The sequence below is a fragment of the Hipposideros armiger genome, unplaced genomic scaffold, assembly GCF_001890085.2.
Source record: "Hipposideros armiger isolate ML-2016 unplaced genomic scaffold, ASM189008v1 scaffold_382, whole genome shotgun sequence".
In the NCBI taxonomy this organism is placed as follows: domain Eukaryota; kingdom Metazoa; phylum Chordata; class Mammalia; order Chiroptera; family Hipposideridae; genus Hipposideros; species Hipposideros armiger.
In genome coordinates, this window is record NW_017731732.1 from 190,395 (window position 1) to 210,007 (window position 19,613).

At 41.6% G+C, this 19,613-nt stretch overlaps 1 pseudogene; it reads right to left on the minus strand.

The window, feature by feature from the left end:
• Positions 1–14,216: 14,216 nt before the first annotated feature.
• On the minus strand, positions 14,217–19,241 carry LOC109393529 (lysine--tRNA ligase pseudogene; annotated as a pseudogene).
• Between the last annotated feature and the right edge of the window lie 372 nt (positions 19,242–19,613).

Sequence of the window (19,613 nt, forward strand, 5' to 3'; positions counted from 1 at the left end):
ACAACCCAATTAAAAAATGGGCAGAGGATATGAAGAGGCATTTCTCTACAGAGGACATACAGATGGCCAACAGGAATATGAAAAAATGTTTAACCTCACTAATCATTAGGGAAATGCAAATAAAAACCACAATGAGATACCACTTCACTCCGGTCAGAATGGCTATCATCAATAAATCAACAAACAACAAGTGCTGGCAAGGTTGTGGAGAAAAGGGAACCCTGGTGTACTGTCGGTGGGACTGCAGATTGGTGCAGCCATTATGGAAAGCAGTATGGAGATATCTCAAAAAACTGGAAATGGAACTACCTTATGACCCAGCAATTCCACTCTTAGGTATCTATCCAGAGAAACCCAAGACACCAATTTGAAAAAATACATGCACCCTATGTTTATTGCAGCGCTATTTACAATAGCTAAGACTTGGAAACAACTGAAATGCCCATCAGTAGATTGACTGGATTAAGAAACTGTGGTACATTTATACAATGGAATATTACTCCACTATAAAGAAGAATGAAATCGTACCATTTGCAACAATATGGATGGACCTAGAGACTATTATGTTAAGTGAAATAAGTCAGTTGGAAAAAGACCAATACCATATGATCTCACTTATATGTGGGACCTAAAAAACTGAATGAAGGAGCAAAGTAAACAGAAGTAGTCTCAGAAATATACAGGAAAAACTGATGGTTGCTAGTTGGGAGGGGGGTGGGAATGAGGGAGAAGGGGAAGGGATTAGACAGCATAAATAGGTAACTATAATATTGCCACAGGGACATGAAAGACAGTTCAAGGAATATAATTAATAATGTTGTAAATATTTTGTAGGGTTTCAGATGGTCACATGTCTTGTCCGGGAGACTGCATCATGGATGGGGTAGAGGCTTGATTACTGCACTGTACACCTGAAGCTGATGTTGTATAATATTGTATGTCACCTATAAGTGAATATATATATAGTCACGGGACGTGGAGTATAGTGTGGGAGTGGAGTCAAGGGAATTCTAATAGATATGCATGATTTGGCGGGGGAGTGGGGTGGCAGATTGGGGGAAGGGGGTTGTCACTTTGAGTGGTAAAAAGTATAACTATTGCACTGTGTTGTACAGCTGAAACTAATTTTAAAAATGTTTATTTCACAATAAAAATCAATCAATCAATCAATCAATCAATCAATCAATCAATCAGGGCCTCTGGGAGAATTTCTGGCTGCTGGGAAAAGTAATGCAAACCAGAAATAAAGGAATCAAGGTGTCCAAACTTAAGTTTGCGTGTTAAAAAAATATAATTGGTGAAGGAAGGGATGGGGCACCTTGGCCTGGGGTCCCTATGGCCTGGACGGTTTGGGTCAGAGCAGGATGCTGTGTGTGCCTGGCAGAGTAGGGCTGGAGCTGGCATTGAAGCTGCCTTCTTGGATCCACCTCTCAAGCACCTATGATTTCACTTTACTTTGACTTTGAATTACTAACTCATTGAACTATGGCATGACTTCACATCCTGAAACTAAGCATGTGTCTCAATTCTGTGAAGAAAGGTGTTTCAGAGGCGTGATGACTCAACTTTTATTTTGAGCCCAATGATAAGACTCCACCTAAGAGGCAATAAAGGAATGAGCATTTGTTATATGTATATCTATTCTTAACTTTTATTTCCAGATACATAAGTTATACATGGAGCACATTCTTCCTGCCTCCCCACCCCTGTTCCAGGCCACCTCCCTGAGGTCACCACTGTTAACAATCTGATGTGTATCTTTCCACGTGATTTGCATGCATTTACATGTGTGTATGTGTATAGAGAAACAGAGAGTTTTATTCATGTGTGTAGTTTTGCATGAGTAGTAGCTTGATCCATACATTGTTCTACAGATGGTCGTCCCACAGAACAATCTGTCTTAGAGGCCATTCTGTGTCATTAAGGAGCTGCCTTATTTAAACTGCTGACATGCTCGGTGCTAGATTTATTTCTTGATAGATGGAAAATGATTGTATTTCTCAGTGTCTCTAAGTCAAGCTCTGTTTCAGCAACAAAATCAATTTTTCTTCCTCCCAGAGTGGTAGGTACTATTTTAGAAAAGAAGGAATCAGTAACGAAAGCACGATTCACAGGAGAGCAGGCGCAGCCAGATTTGTCTGTCAACTGCGTTGCCTGATTATGGTCAGTGGCCTGGTGGCCTTGTGATGGCGGTGTCAGTGTGTGGTCATGGGGAAGCTGGGCAGGTGGAGCAGCAGGGAGGCCTGAGGCTGCGTGATCCTGTTTATGTGAAGGAAAGGCTGGGAGGACGTACAGACACTAGTGCGCGTGGATGCACGCATGCGCCATCTGCCAGGCTGTTTAAGACTGTCGCTAGTCATGGGCAGGGGTGTAGAGGGAGGCCTTCTCAGCCTCCACGTGCGTGCATTACTTTACTATTACACACTGGCTAGCATGTTTAGCTATTGGTTGGCTGCACTGAACAGGTGTTTTCTCTGGTGGCCCTTACCCATGCGTCATAGCAGTGTCCCCAGCAGCCTCAGCTTTCCCCGAGACCCAGTGCTACATGCCACGGGCCTCCACTCGCTCAGAGTTCGCCTTGTGGAAGAATGGAGTGCTTTCCTTCTCAGGTGTCTGTGCCCTCTTCTGGGCCTGGAGTCATCTTCCAGAAGGTCCGTCAGGCTTTCAGCTGGGGCTTGCCGAGCCCCCAGACAGACCAGGCCTGCTGCCTGAGAAGTGGTGTTTGGCTAACATTTCTCACGCTTGCTCATGAAATCTGCCAGTCACTGTGATGGTTCCGGGTTGACATGTTCAAACAGGCTTGCCACTGTGTTACCCCCAACTGTTTTCAGGGTTTCCTGGCCCGTGGTCCTGAGGATGTTGTTTTGAGAGAGGTCTGCAGAATGCAGTTTAGGAAGTGGGGTTGTGGTGTGGTTTCTCCAGGCAGACGGCGGCCTCCACATATTCAGGGTGGCCTGGGATGGGTGAACTTGGATCTGAAAGTGAAATTGTTCAATGTGTCAGCGTGTGCTGAATTTTCAGATCTTGTTGTGAGGAGTGGCAATTCAGCTTCTTTTAAACTACATCAAAATGCTACATCAAAATACAGGAGCAGGCGGCTGATATAAAGGGCAGGGCACTGACTCTCGGTCCCCACCTTCCAGTCAGAACGGAAAGCAAAACGCAGGCCTGGGCCCAGCCTTGCACCCTCCTCCAGGGGCCCCTGTGAGTGGGGTTCAGTGTTAGCCAATGACCAGACCTCATTTCTGGTAATGCAACTTTGGGGGTTAATTCCCTGTTCCTTTAAGGTATGTGTTGCTTTTCTAGTTTGGGCAAAAAGTCCCGCATTCTCCTGTTGGATAATCCTCAAGTTTTGTTCTTCTTTCTTGCTTTGCCCTCATGGTAAGCTTGGCTCACTTGGTTGCTGACAGTGGAGGCCATCTATTTACCTCTCTTCATAGGAACATAAAACTCACAACATTCGTTTGAAGAGAAACATGATTACTTGAATAAACAAGTAGTTTAAATGATTCTCACAAGACTTTACCTGCTGACAAATATTTAGTGTACTTATAATGGAGAGACTGTATCTGCCTTCTCTCTCTTTTCAGCCAGAACTTTTAAAGCCAGTGAAGTCTCAGACATTTGCATTGCTTCAGATATGGTGGTTGCATGGCTGACCCAAACCCAGTGTCTCTCACTGGTCACTGGCCATCGGGTCGCCTGCCTCCACCAAACCACCCAGCAGAGGCTAGAAAAGATGGGATGAGCAGAGGAGCAAGTTCCAAGGTGGCCTGGTTTTGTCCTGGGACCTCAGGCTGCATGATGTAGCCTTGCTGGGGTTTGCTTCATTCCAGAAATTTGGGTTTATGACACAGTACCTTCCTTCCAGAAGGTTTTATGCATCAACTGCTGTAACCCACGTGAATGCACCAGGCAGTTAGAGCAGCCACTCTGTGAATTCTCGTTTCCTTTCTTTATCTCAAATACTCTTACACATAACAACCCAGTAAGAACCAGAACCTTCTCCACCCCTTCTCCCCGCTTATTCCTATCCCCGGAGAGAAAGTCAGTGGACTGCAGACGAACGGGGCTGAGATGCTCACTCTTGTCAGTAGTGTAGAAGTCGTTCTAATTTGTGCCAGCCTCAAATCCTGCTCCTTCCACTTGAATTGGGATGGATGGTCATCTAGAGACATGGCTATACCTGCAGGACAAGGGGACAAGGAACACCGTCACGGGAACTTCAGTTCCTTCAGTGGTTTCCTTATGGGGAGGAAATCGCGTCTTCAAATGATAATAGAACTTCAAGGAAGTTTCCATTGTCTGGGGTGCCGCTTAAAACTTAGGAATAATGTCCAAGCAGAGGGAAAGTCATAGTGATGAGACCAAACCTGTCTGTGTAAAGAGAATCGCAGTGAAAACCCAAGATGCCAGCCCAGTGTTGTATGTTCAGCAGGTTGATCGGACAGCTAAGTCTAGGGCATTTCTGCATGTACTGCTCCCACCATCCCATGCAGGAATCGAACTGGCAAACTCGCTGCTAAGAGCATGCGCTCTCACCATCTCAGCAGCAGCTCAGCTCGGGTGCAGTTCACTGGCCCAATGGGAATCGAACCGGCAACCCTGTTGCTCAGAGCTTGTGCTCTTAACCAACTGAGCCACTTGGCCAGCCCCGAGTTGCTTCTACTTTTTGGCTATTGTGAAAAATGCTATCAACAGTTGTGCACAAGTGTTTGGTGTGGATGTGTGTTTTCATTTCTCTAAGAGTGTAATTGATGAGACATGTGGTAACTGTATGCCACTTTCCATAGCAGCTCTGCTTTCCATGGCAGCTGCACCACCACATCCCACCAGCAGCACCGAAGTTCCTATTTCTCCACATCCTCGCCAACACTTGTTATTGTCTGTCTCTTATAGCCATTCCAGTGGGTGTAAAGTGGTGTCTGATCGTAAAGTGGTTTGTATTTCTCTAATGATGAATGATATTGAGCAGTGTTTTGTGTGGTTAGTGGCCATCTGTATATCTTCTTTGGAGAAGTGTCTATTCAGTTCCTCTACCCATTTGTAAAATTGGGTTATTTTTACTAGTGACTTGCAAGTGTTATTTATGTATTCTGGATATAAGTTCCTTATCAGATATATGATCAGAAAACGTTTCCTCCCATTCTGTGGGCTGTCTTTTCTCTTTGTTGATGATGTCCTTTGAAGCACAACAGTTTTGAATTTTGATGAAGTCCAACATATCTAATTTTTTCTCTTGTTGCTTTTGGTATCATATCTAAGAAACCATTGCCCAAACCAAGGTCATGAAGATTTACTCTTATGCTTTCTTCTAAGAGTATTATAGTTTTAGCCCCTATGTTTAGGTCTGTGATTCATTTGTGTATGGTTTGAGGAAGGACTCTGACTTCATTCTTTGCATGTGGTTGCCCAGTCGTTCCAGCACTCATTGCTAAAGACTACTCTTTCCCCATTGATTTGTCTCAGCACCCTTATGGGAAAACCAATGGGCCATAAATGTAAGGATTTACTTCTGGACAGTCAGTTCTATCCCATTGATCCACATGTCTCTTCTATACCACACCACACTGTCCTGGTTACTATAGTTATGTGGCAAGTTTTCACATTGAAAAGTGTCAGTCTTACAATATTATTATGTTTTTAAAGATTGTTTTGGCTATTTTGGGTCCCTTTTATTTTCATGTGAATTTTAGGAGCATTGCATCAATTTCTGAAAAATAGACAGTTGGGTTCTGATGGGGATTTCATTGAATCTGTAGATCAATTTGGGGAGCATTGCCATCTTAATGATATTAAACCTTTCATCAATGAACACGGGATGTGTTTCCATTGATTTAGATATTTAATTTCTTTCAACAATATTTTGTAGTTTTCAGTGTACAAGTCTTATAATTCTTTTGTTACATTTTATTCCTAAGTATTTCATTCTTTTTGGTGCTATTATAAATGCAATTGTTTTCTTAATTTTATTTTTGGATTGTTCATTGTTCGTGTATAAAAGTATGAGGTGTGATAAAAATATACAGTGAATATTTAAATTTAAAAAATTTATTAGAGGGGCGGCCGGTTAGCTCAGGTGGTTAGAGTGCAAGCTCATAACACCAAAGTTGCCGGTTCGATTTCCACATGTTCCAGTGAGCTGTGCCCTCCGCAACTAGATTGAAGATAACTACTTGACTTGGAGCTGATGGGCACTGGAAAAACGCCCTCCACAACTAGACTGAAACAACTACTTGTCTTGGTGTTGATGGGTCCTGGAGAAACACACTGTTCCCTAATAAAATTTCTTAAAAAAAAAATTTTGCCTTCTCCACATTTCCTTTAAAAAAAATTATTACAGTAAAAAACACATGCCATTAATCCCCCTCAAAATACTCCCCCTTGCTTCGAACACACTTATCCCATCGTTCTTTCCACTTTCTGAAGCAGTTCTAGAAGTCCTCTTTTGTGAGTGTCTTTAGTTGCACTGTCATGACTGCTTCAATGTCTTGAATTGATTCAAAATGTTTACCTTTCATGGTCATTTTGACTTTGGGGAAGAGCCAGAAGTCATATGGTACCAGATCAGATGAATAAGGTGGATGAGAACACACAATAATGTTTTTATTTGACAAAAAATTGCTATACCAGAAGTGATGTGTGACACAGAGCCTCCCATTGTGATCACAAAATACGGTGAATGCTGCTGCCGATTGCCATCCAATGGAAAGGCAGGGATCTTTAATACGGGAAGCGCATGTTGAACCTTAGTAACAGTGTGTGACAAGTTTCAACTTGTTCTGTGCACTCAGTCGGGTGTGAGCTACGGTTGAGAGAAGGTGTGTTTTAAAGTGTGCCGTAAATCATCCCCCATCATGATAACACTTCATGTCACACATCGCTTCTGGCATATGGCAATTTCGGTCAAATAAAAACATGACAGTGTGTCCTCATTCACCTTATTCACCGGATCTGGCACCATGTGTATTCTGGCTCTTCCTCAAAGTCAAAATGATTCAGGACATCGAGGCAGCCACAACAGTTCAACTAAAGACACTCACAAAAGAGGACTTCCAGAACTGCTTCAGAAAGTGGCAAGAACGATGGGATAAGTGTGTTTGAGTCAAGGGGGAGTATTTAGAGGGGAATTAATGGCACTGTGTCTTTTACTGTAATAATTTTTTAAATTTAAACATTCACCATATTGTTTGATGACATCTTGTATTATTAATTTTGGTGTGCTCATCTTATATCCTGCAACCTCGCTGAACTTGTTTAGTTCTAACAGATTTTTAGTGGATTCCTTAGGATTTTCTCTATATAAATCATGGCATGTATAAACAGAGATAGCTTTACTTCTTCCATTCTAATCTGAATGCCTGAAGGACAATTATGAAGTGTTCCTCTTCATCTCTAGGAACATTTTTGTTTCTAAGTCTATTTTCTGACATTAGTATATTCATTCCAGCTCTGTGGTTGTTTTTTCCGTGATGTATCTGTTCTCATTGTTTCACTTTGAACTTATTTGTGTCTTTGAATCTAAAGTGTATCTCTTATCAAGAGAGCATTGTTGAATCTTGTTTCAATCTGGTGCAACAGATTACTCAGTGGTTAATGAAAGTGTTTGGGTATCAGCCCATGGTGTGTGGGTCAGCAAAGTGGTGGCATCCAGCCAGGGATGACATAGGTTTTTCCTTTATGAGCCAAGATCACAAGTGTGCTGTTGTCTCAGGTTCAGACCTGGGAGAGGTGGTGCAGGGACCCTGGCCTCCTGACACCCGGCAGGCTCTCGGGGTCCAGCTGGCACTCACCTCCCCGCACCTCTTAGCAATGCACTCACACAGGCTGTCACCTTGTGTTGCATTCTTTGGCATCCCATGATTTGGATAATTTCCAGTTTCCAAAGATCATACACAAAAACTCAAATGACCTTGTAGAAGTTTATTTCCAGGCAGGCTCCTTGCAAAGCTGATGAATTATTTTTGTCACAGGCATAATAAATTGTTAACTTTGGAAATGTTTTTTGTAAAGAAAACAACCTTGGGGTTATTTTCTTTTAGATTTTCAATTATGTGCAAGAATACATCAGTAAAAAGAAATGAAATGGGCTTGTCATAATCCGGATGATGGCACTGCCCTTTGGGAATGCTCCCTAAGGGTAGGGGGAGGGGCAGGAGCCAGGTAACAGATTAGGCAGACATCCCTGGGCGAAGTGTGGTAGTGAAATCTGGGCAGTGAAGGACGAATACCGTGAGACGAATCCCTGGGAACCTGCAGATGTAACAGGCACCATGAACCCAGGTCCATCTGGGGCCTAGGGCAGCAAACTGACTCTGGGGGGCAGAGGAGGGTTCTTTGGACAGCTCCAGCTGAGGGGACTTTCCATTGCTGTGTTGGAGGTTTAAAGACAGATGTGTTCATCTGACAACTGACATTCAGATGCTGGACATAAATGAGGCCCAAGGACTGGGTAGATAGAAACTGTTAGATGGACAATGAAGTGTTTAGTTTCTGCTGGGAGGGGGTGGTTATTACAATACAGACCTACTCAAAGAGATTGTTTTCCTAAAATAAATATTCCTTGAAGGCACATACTCTGCTGCCAACAGAATAGCGAAGTTTGCTTTTACATATTATTTCAATTTGAGAATCAAAGATGAAAAAGGATGGTTGGAAAAGGCTGTGTTTAGGGAGGCTCAGGACTTGCATTAATTTCCTGGCAGATTAGAGAATAAAGTGGGAGAGAGGTTAAAGCAAGGACTTGTCTGCCAACTTGATTGGGAGGAGGAAGATCAAGGGAATTGTCTGGGATGAGAGAATGGCTATTTTAAGCAGATATGAACAAGAGTCTGCTCACCTTCACACATCCTTCTTGGGTCAGGTCAGCCTGGTGGCACTTGCTACAGTTAACTGTGATAGTAGATTTATTTCTGTATCTCACTGGGGTAGACCTACAGCTCTCACCTCTGCTTATCTCTAAAGTTAAAACAAACCACAAAATAACACAGATGGAGGAAAAAACATGACTCATCCTTTTGTGTAGTTTAAAAAACATTCCTAATAGGGAAAAAAAATCCCCAAGCAAAAGTATTAAAGTGATTATGTAAAAATTAAAAATGTACTGATTTCAAAAGCTAAATATATGGCACAGTAGAGGAATATCTAAACAAATATGACTGAAAATGGTTTAATTTCTTTCCTATGTAAAAATTCTCTATAAATAAATAAAAATACTAACGTCACAGTATATAAATGGGAACATGATATAAAAATTTGAAGAAGACATATTTATGGCTAATGAATATGTGAACAAACTAAATTATTAGTGATCAAAGAAAAGCAAATTAAAATCAGATAATTTTTTACTTTGTTAAATTAGCGAAAACTTTTGAAAGAATAATACTCAGCTCTGGCAAAAATGAATTAAGACTGGCAAGCTTATACACTAGGAGAAGGGATAAAAATTGATGCAATTTTTCTGGAAAGTGAGTTGGTGATATGTGTCAAGGACTTTAAAAGGGTTAAATTTTTTTTGATCCAGTCATATTTTTTTTCTAGAAATTCACCTTAAGGAAATCATTAAAATGGTGACTTCAAGGATATTTACAATGAAATATTATTAGGCAAATAGAAAAGCAGGATATAGAACTCTTCATGATATATTGTTAATTGAATATATTAATATATGTTGGAGATATTCATTATCCCATAATAGTAACACACATACTTGTACTTTCTAGTTTTTCCAACATTGAGGTGTCTGTAATTTTGCACACATTTAGATGTACTATTTCCTTATTCATGATAGATTATTAAATCAGTGCTACATCTTTAAGAGATTTTTAATAGGAAGGGAATATGACATATGTATTAACATCTATGAATAACTTTTCCTTTTGCCTCTCTCTCTTTCTCTTTATGTATATGGAAGCTAAATAAATCTATTGTTATCAGTCAGTTATCACACTTCTGTCAGATGAACTGATTAAAATTAAAATCTAAATATGTTTAGAAGCTTACAATAGGACTTACACTTCTAGGAAGATGGAGTAGATATACTTTCCCCTATTCATCCCACTAAGAACAACTAAAAGGCCTGGACATTACATGTAAAAAAAAATAAGAAGGTTCTGAATGGTGGAGACAAGAAAGCAGACCAGCAAGGACCTCAAGGCCCAAGGAATAACATGGTGGGAAATCTCATTTCCTTTTTGCCTCATCAATCCTAGACTGGGAACTGATGAAACTGACAACCCAGAAACACCAATGAGAACAGAAAAAAAAAATTCCCAACCAAGTCTGCTTTCTCTAGCTAAAGGACTAGGAAAGGACACTTAGCAAGACAGAAAATTTTTAGACAATATTGTCCTACATTAGTCAAATGCCACAGAAAGAACCGTGGCCCCACTCCTCACATGTGTCCCCATGCCTCCCACGCTAGCAGAGTCCAAGTGGGGGGCCTAGACTTCTGCCCAGCCCTTGCTGTAATGAGGTACCCCAACTGCACCACCATGGTGTTGTCAAAAGAAGGCCAAGCAAGAAGCTGAGACTTTCACCCCTGGCAGGAGGAGACAGGCCCCCACTCCTGTGGTATCAATGGAGACCATGTGGGCAGCCTGGACCTCTACCTTCACCCAGCACCTCCTCCCACCTCCCCCAATGGTGGTGTCAGAGGAGGCCAAGTGGAAAGTTAGAGTTTTCACTATCAGTATAGACTACATGGGGAGCCAGAACTCCCATCCTTACCCAACAATAATGAGCAACTCACCCCCATCACTTGGGTGCCAGTGGAGACCAAGTGGGGAACCTACACTTCTATCTCCATGGGTCAGTAATGACTCCTTTCCCTGCCACATAGTGTCAGAGAAATTCAGAAGATTTAAATAAGATCCAGAGTCTCACAATATAACATGAAAATGTACCTGTTTCAATCAAAACTGACTTGTCACACAAAGAACTAGGAAGAAAAAAACTGAATGCAAAAAAGGCAATCAATAGATTCCAACACCAAGATGACAAAGATGAGAGAATAGTCTGAAAAAACATTTTAAAACAGTCATCATAAACATGCTTTAAAGAGCAATTACAAACAACTTGAAACATGACAAAATAGAAAGTCTTGGCAAAGAATAGAAAGTCTAAGCAAAGAAATGGAAGATGTAAAAGAGAACCAAGTGGAAATATTAGAACAGAAAAATACAATAACCTAAATAAAAATCTCAGTAGATGGTCTCAACAGCAGAATGGAGGGAACAGAGGATAGACTCAGTGAAATAGAAGATAAAACAATGGAAATTACCCAATCTGAACAGCACAGAGAAAATAGATTAATAAAAATAACAATAATAAAAAAAAAGAGCAGAGCCTCAGGAACCTGTGGGACTATAACAAAAGATCTAACATTTGTTTCCTGGTGTTCCAGAAAGAAATGAGAGAGAGCAGGGCTGAAAAAGCACTCAAAGAAATAATGGTTAAAAACTCCCCAAATTTGTCACAAGACATAGCCTATAGATTCAAGAAGCTGAGCAAATTCCAAAGAGGATAAACCCATTGAAAGTCACTCCAACACACATTATAGTGAAACTTTTGAAAACTAATGATAAAGAAAAAATCTTGAAATCAGTGAAAGAGAAACAATTTGAATCATAGATTTATCATGAGAAACTATGGAGGCCAGAAGGAGGCGCGACATATTTAAAGTACTGGGAGACAGGAACTATCAGGTTAGAATCATTTGCCAGCAAAAATGTCACACAGAAATGAAAAGGAAATCAAAACATTTTCAGATGAATGGAAACTAAAAGAATTGGTCACTAATGGACTTATTGTAAAAGAATGGCTAAAGAAAATACTCTAAACAGAAAGGAAACAATGAAAGAAGGAAACTTGGAACATTAGGAAGGAAGAAGGAAGAACATGCTAAAAAAATGCAATAGAGTTTTCTTTTCCTTTTGAGTTCTCTAAATTGTTTGACAGTTGAAGCTAAAGTTATAGTAGTCTGACATGATTCTAAATGAAAGTAGAGGAAATATTTAAGACAATTATATTATGCACAGAGGAGGGTAAAAAGATGATAGAGAGGTAAGGTTTCTTCTCTTCTGTACTTCTCTTAAGCTGGTAAAATGATGACACAAGATGGCTTTAAGTAATGTAGACATAATGTCATACCTAGAACATCCACTAAAGAAGCTATAAAGAGAGATACACTCATGAACACATCAAAATGGAATATTTAAAAAGTTCAAATAACCTAAAGAAAGGCAAGAAAAATAAAACAGAGAAGTGAAAAACAGAGGAAACAATTTTAAAAGGCCCTAACATATCAATAATTACACTAAATATAAATGGTCTAAATAATTCAGTTAAAAAACAGAGTTTGGCAAACTAGATTTAAAAACATGACCAAACTTCATGCTTTCTATAAGAAACTCACTTCAAATATAATAATGTAAAATGTAAAAGGATAGAAAAAATATATCTTGCAAACAAAAGCAGAAGTGGCTATATTAATTTCATATAAAGTAGACTTCAGAGAAAAAAAATTGCCAGAAACAAGGAAGGGCATTCAACAATGATAAAAAGGGTCAATCCATCAAAAAGATATAGCCACCTTAAATGTGTATGTGAAGTGAAATCTGGCAGAACTGAAAGGAGAAATAGACCAATCCACAATTATAGTGAGTGACTTCAACATCCATCTTTCAACAATTGATATGATAACTAGACAGAAAATCAGCAAGGATATGGAAAAACTCAACACCACCACTAACCAACAGGATCTGACATTTATAGAACATTTCACCAAATAAAAACAGTCCACATTCCTTTCAAGTGCCTACACTACATTACCAAAATAGACCATATCCTGTGACATAATAGAAACTGCAACAAATTATTAAAAATTGAAGTTAGAGTATGTTCTCTGACTACAATGGATTGAAGCCAGAAAACTATAACAGAAAGATAACAGAAAAAAAATCTCCAAATTCTTGCAAAACAAACTTCTACATAATCATAGTAAAAAGGGAAATTCTCAAGAAAAAATTTAAAAAATATATTGAACTGGATGGAAATGAAAATACAATTTATCAAAATTTGTAGGACATCGCTCAAGCAGTTCTAAAAGGAAAAGTTATAGCACTAAATGAATACACTAATAAAGAGGAAAAATCTCAAATCAGTATCTAAGCTCTCCTTTAACCTACAAACAGAAGAATAAACTGAAAGGAAGCACAAGGAATGAAATAAAGGTAATAGCAGAAATCAATGAAATTAAAAACAGAACAGTAGAGAATCAATAAAGCAAAGAGCTGGTTCTTTGAAAAGATCAATAAAATTGACAAGACTGTCAAAAAAAAAAGGAGAAAACACCAATTACTAATATCAGGATTGAAATAGAGGATAATACTGTAGACACTGAAAACATCAAAAGCGTACTAAGGGAATACTAGGAACAACTCTAAATATAAATCTGAAAACATTAGATGAAATGGACCAATGCTTTGAGAAACACAAAATACCATAACTCACCCAGTATGTAAGACATTTGAATAACCCTATAACTATTAAGGAAATTGAGTTATTTAAAAACTCCTAAAAAATCCCTATTCCAGATGGTTTTGTTGGAGAATTCTGCCAAACATTAAAAAAAATTAACCATAATTCTATACAACTCTTCTAGAAATAGTAGAGGAAGGAACACTTTCAAATTCATTTCGTATAGACAGTCATATCCTGATTCCCAAACCAAATAAAGACACTATAATAAAAGGAAACTATAGAGCAACATCCCTTATGAATATAGACACAAAAATCCTTAGTAAAATATTAGTAAATAGAATTGAGCAATATATAAAAAGAATTATACAACATTATATATAAAAAGAATTATACAGACTAAGTGGGGCTTCTTCCAGGGATGTAATGCTGATTTAATATTCAAAAAATCAATATAATCCACCATATTAACAGGTTAAAGAAGAATAATCACATAATTGTTATCAATTGATACAGAAAAGGCATTTGAACAATTCAACATACTTTTTTTTTTTTTTTAAGAGACAGGTTTTTTGGTAACAAGGATTAAGAGACGAATTCTCTGTTCCTTTTCTCTCTTCTGGTGACTGAACTGTGATAGCCAAATGGATAGCAACACACAAGCATCCCCTTGCAGTCGTTGATCTGTTGCAGAAATGCAAAGATGCCTGAGTTATGTGACTTGCTACTATTATTTTCTAGACAGATGCACCAGCTGTTGTGCTTTTCAGTGTATCAGCAGCTGCTACATTTTTCTTCTTGTCTTCGGGTTTCATGGCCGGAATCAAAAGTATTATACTTCCTTGATGTTATTGGAGTCTGTGAGAGACATGGCATCTCAAATGATGCCTCAGTTAGCTGTAGGGGCAGCCTGTATTCCAGGGTGGTGCAGACGTTTTCTTCTATGAACATGGCCTCATCATCACCGGTGGCCTTGGCCTTGGCCTGTTCTTGGAAAAGCTGCTGCTGCTGCATGGGGTCATTCAACCCAGTGTAGGCATTGCATATTTCCTTCTTTGTGACAAACACCTCAAAGCACTCAGTCAGGCCCTCTTTATAGAGGTGTCATTTGGCCAAAGGGCTCATTATGTGCGGGTGATCACAGATGAGTATAGGATTGATGCATGTCGCTTACAGTAACTCCCCAACAAGCTTATCGAGGAGCCAGGCTGTGGTCTGAGGTGGAGGGCATTCAGCTTCTACCTGTCTTGATGACACAGATATCCAAGAATTTGGTGAGTTTCTTGTCTTGAAGAGGTTAGTTTCTGGTAGCTCATCTACCATACCGATTCTCCTGAAGGGTGGGGTGAAGTCAATCTCTGGGCCATCCGGATGGTAGGTGACCTTGTAACTGCCTGTAATGTGCTTCACCATCCCTGAAATTATCTCCATGATTTCCATGAGATCGTGATAATCTGTAAGGGCCATTTAGAACTCACAGGTAGTGAACTCAAGATTGTAAGTCAAATCAACTCCTTCATCCTGGAACTGGCATCCAATTTCATAACCCGGTCAATGCTACCAACCAGCAGCATCTCATGGAGCATTCTTGTACATAAATCGATGTCCAGCTCGCTGTGGTAGGTGGTAAAAGGCTTTGCCACAGCTCCCCCTGGGATGATGTTCATTATGGGAGTTTCAGCCTCTGGGAGTCCAAACTCATCCAAAAAACTTCTTATATATGTAATGGCTTAGAGCAGATGATAGATTTCTGCTTCACAAAGTCATTCAGGATCAAGTCCAAGTATTGCTGATGATATAGTGTTTCCTTGTCTTTGAGGCCAAAGTGAAGATGAGGTAACATATGCAAGCAAGGAGATGGCAGTGCAGTCTCACAGGGAATGGTGCTCAGCTCACCCTCTTGGTTTTCCCAGGACTCCCCTGAACTCCAATTATGTCTCCCTGACACAGTTCGTTATTGATTAAATGAATTCTTCTTCTGATTTATAACTCCTGGGATTGGCCATGATTTACACTTTGACCCCCTCTCCTCAAATGTCATAGAAGGTGAGCTTTCCCCCAGAAGGTCTTTTGGCATGGATCCTACCTGCCACCTTTAAGGTGATGCCACTCAGGTGGTCCCCAAGCTGCAGGTGACTGTATTCTTGGATAAAGTGAGTGAGCGAGACATCTACATGGACCTTGAGTGGGTCTTCCCTGTCGACATTCAGTGGGTGGACTGCTTGACTGCGGATCTTGTATTGGTTTGGGCCCAGACTCTCCTCCTCGGCACCCATGTCATTGTCAGTGGTGTGGTTGGTGGCAACAGCATTGCCTGGCTTAGTTCTTCCTCACTGAGCCCCTTCTTCTCTCTACCTTCTTCTCAGCTTTCAGGTGGCTCTTTAGCTCATTTTTGCTCACTTTGGACTTGCTGTCATCCACATTCACCTCAGGCCCATGCACCACCTGAAAGGCTAAACATACATTCTTGATAAAAACTCTCTTTCAAATAGAAATAGTGAGAAATGTGCTCAACTTGATAAAGAGCACCTACAAAAAACATAAAGTCAACATTATACTTGATGGTGAAAGACTGAATACTCCCCTCATAATATTGGGAATAGGGGAAAGGTGTCTGTTCTCACCATTCGTATTCACTATAGTGATAGAATTTGTAGCCAGTGCAATAAGGCAAGAAAAGGAAATAAAAACCTTGTACATTGGGAAGGAAGTAATAAAATTGTTCCTATATTCAGATGTAGACAAGGAAAAACTCATTTTTTCCCTTCCTATGTAGGGGAAAACCCTATTCCTCCCTACTGTTGTTCTTTTGTACTGTGAGTCTCTCTTACTGCTCACACAGAACGCCACTGATAGTCTCTGACACCAGCTGGCTGTCCTACAATTTAACGCAATTCTTACTCTTCCTGGGGACAGCGTCAGATCTCGCAGACTAAGGGCTTGGCCCTACAAGACTGTCTCCTGCCCCCACGTCAGACACCACTCACAACCTCAGGTTATCACCTGTGCTTCGGCCGAACAGCTACGGATCAGAGGTCCCCACAAACCCCTCCTCACGTTTGATTAATTCGCTGGAGCGGCTCACAGAACTCAGGAAAACACACTTATTAAAGGACAGGATGAAGGCCACAGTGATCAGCCAGATGGAGAGACACACAGGGCGAAGTCTGGAGGGTCCTGAGCACACACGGGAGCTTCAGTCCCCATGGAGCTGGGGTGCATCACCCTCCTGGTGTGGGTGTGTTCACCAGCCTGGAAGCTCTCTGAACCTCATACTTCTGGGGTTTTATGGAGGCTTCATCATGAAGGCATGGTCCATCATTAACTCCGTTTCCAGCCCCTCTTCCTCTCTGGAGAATGTGGGGTGCGGCTGAAAATCCCAAGCTTCAGGTGGTCTTTTTTGCGCAACCAGCCCTCATCCAGTGTCCATCCATGAGCCTTCCCAGTCACCTCATTAGAACAAAAGGCGGTCCTGTCACCCAGGAAATTACAAGGGTTTCAGGAGCCCTGTGCCAGGAGCCGAGGGCAGAGACGAACACAGACATTTTCTATTATCTCATAAGATGGTGTAATTGTTTATACGAAAATTCCAACTTATTTCCAGAAAAGTGCTAGTACTACAAAGTGGGTCCAGCAAGTCAGAGGATGCAAAACAAAAATCAATTGTATGTTTATATACCAGCAAAAAACACAAGGCACCAAAATTTAAATATAACCCCATTTGCAATTGTTCATAAGAATTGAAATAGGTGCAAATTTAACAAAATAGGTGTAGGACTTACATGCTGAAAGCTACAAAACATTGATGATCTACAGACATGGAAAGGCATACTATGGATTGAACGACTCTGCTGTTGTTTTCAGAGCATTAGGGGCACCCTTTACCTGTAAGGCTGTGGGTTAAGAGGGAAAGTGGAGGCAGCAGCCAGCCTGTAAGTCCTCAGACTTGTCCCATCATCAGGGATCCCCTAAAGCCAGCCTGAAGCATTAGGAAGTGGGTGCCAACCCTAAGGGGGCCTTCATGTGATGCTCATGCTCAGTGAGGGGGGACTGGGGCATTTTGGAGCCTCGGTGTCTGTTTTCTCTCACTGCATACACACATGGCCAGGTTTGCTGTCTGCGGGACGTGGCAGGCTCTGGCTGACTGTGGGGCAGGCGACATGCACACAGGCCCTGCACCTGCCTAGGATGGAGGGGAGAGGGCCGGGGAGGGCTGGCTGTCCCGGGCTGGCCATCTTGCTCCCTCTCTCTCCTGGCTGCAGTGCGGGAGGCTCTGTAGTATCTCTGCAGTGGTGCTGATGATGGAAGACTTCTCTCTATATATAATTTTTTAAACTATGAAAATAATTCCACAGTGGAGTCATCAGCCCACCGCAGGCAGTCTCAGCCATAATTTATGGCTCCGCATCTCCCACCACTATAATTTTGTTTTGCATTTATTAGGATACGAGTTTTTAAAAGGAAGAATCTTAAGGAATCATAATCCTGACGACTAAGATTAACTACCATGTCACTTACAGATATCACTAAGGCTGTAATTCTGAAAAGTAAATTTATTTCCCTTGTGTGGGGACCTTGCGAACAATGCTCAGATTCCTTTCTAGGGTAGGTTGATTGACTCTGCGAAGAGGAAGAAGCGGTTGCTTTTATAGCAACACAAAGGTTGCCACCACCTTCACCGGCTTTGTTTTGTTCAGAGACAAAATTCTTGTCCCTCCCTGGAATTTGAGAAGAGGATCGGCTGGTGTTCTTGGGTATGTAAAAGGGGTGGGTGCTTCCAGGAAGCTTCCTAGGCTTTTAACACACAGACACAGACAGACAGACAGACAGACAGACAGACAGACACACACACACACACACACACACTCACACAATTTTTCTAGCACATCAGTAGACAGCCTGTTTTCTTCCCTGTCAGCAATTTCATTGCCTTTAACTCAAGGTTGGGTGGAAGAGACTTTCCTCTTTACTCTGAAACTTTTTGTAACAGTTTTCGTGATGCAGAATAAGTTAGTCTTTGTTCAGGATAAAGAAAAAGAAATGGTGCTTCTTCTGGGAAATTTTTAAATGGCTTTTCTAGATCAAAGATGAATACAATGGAGGGTAATCCCAGGGACTGGGATAATGGTAATGACTGTGAGGATGACAGCTGCCACACCTTGAACATCTAGTACGTGTCAGGCAATATGTCACTTAGTCCTTTCCATCATGGCCAGCCCCGTCTTCAGCTGAGGCATTTGAAGCACAGCAGGTTTGGGTCAGTTGCCCAGGATAACATGGCAAGTGTCAGAGTCTGTGTGTACACCAGGTGTGTCTGATCCACAGCCTGGGTTTTAACCACCATCTCATGCCTCCTGCCTCCTGCCTCCTGTGACTCCTGGGGTGACACAATGCTGTCTTGGTCCCAGGACGGCCTCCCGTGGGCAGCATTAGGCACCAGAAGAGTGTCTGGAGCAAACTCAACCGCGAGGCAGCCCGGTTCACCGGTCTTCATTGTGAGGGGTCGGAGCCTTGTGTGCTGGGTCAGATCCACCTTTGTTTGTGTAATTGAACCCTCAGAGAAGAAGCTGGAATTGGCCAACCCTCAGATCCAGGGCGACACTGGCCTGCCTCGCTGCTGGCTGTTGACAGGCAAGGTTGTACTGGTTATAGCCCAGGGCTGTAATGTTGTCCAGAAGTGCCCCACTCAGTGGAGACATGGAGACAGCGCGGCAGTTCTTCCTCTGCCTGTCTGAAGGCTCTGAGGTCTCCACTGGGGCCATCCATCTGCTTGTGGGAGCAGTGTCCTGGTTCCCAGTCCTGTGGGTCAGCCGTCAGCTCCGTGTCACACTACTCTAATGTTGCTGGCTGGGGAGTCATTCCTCGCTGAATACCACAGCAGGAGACCCATGGGTTTAGTGTTGGGGAGGACCTTTATGTTCCTTGCGCCTTGATTTGGTGTGATCCTTGAGAAAGGGGAAAAGGAAAGCAAAGGCTCCTTCTGGTTTCACTGTCCGGCCGGGAAAACATGGACCCTAGGGTCTGCGTCTGTGAGTTTAGGGTGGCTCCCTGTTCTCCATATTGACGTTTTGAGACTGACAGCAAAGCACCCCCATTTCTTTCCTTTTCTGAAATATCCTCACGTTTAAAGTGTC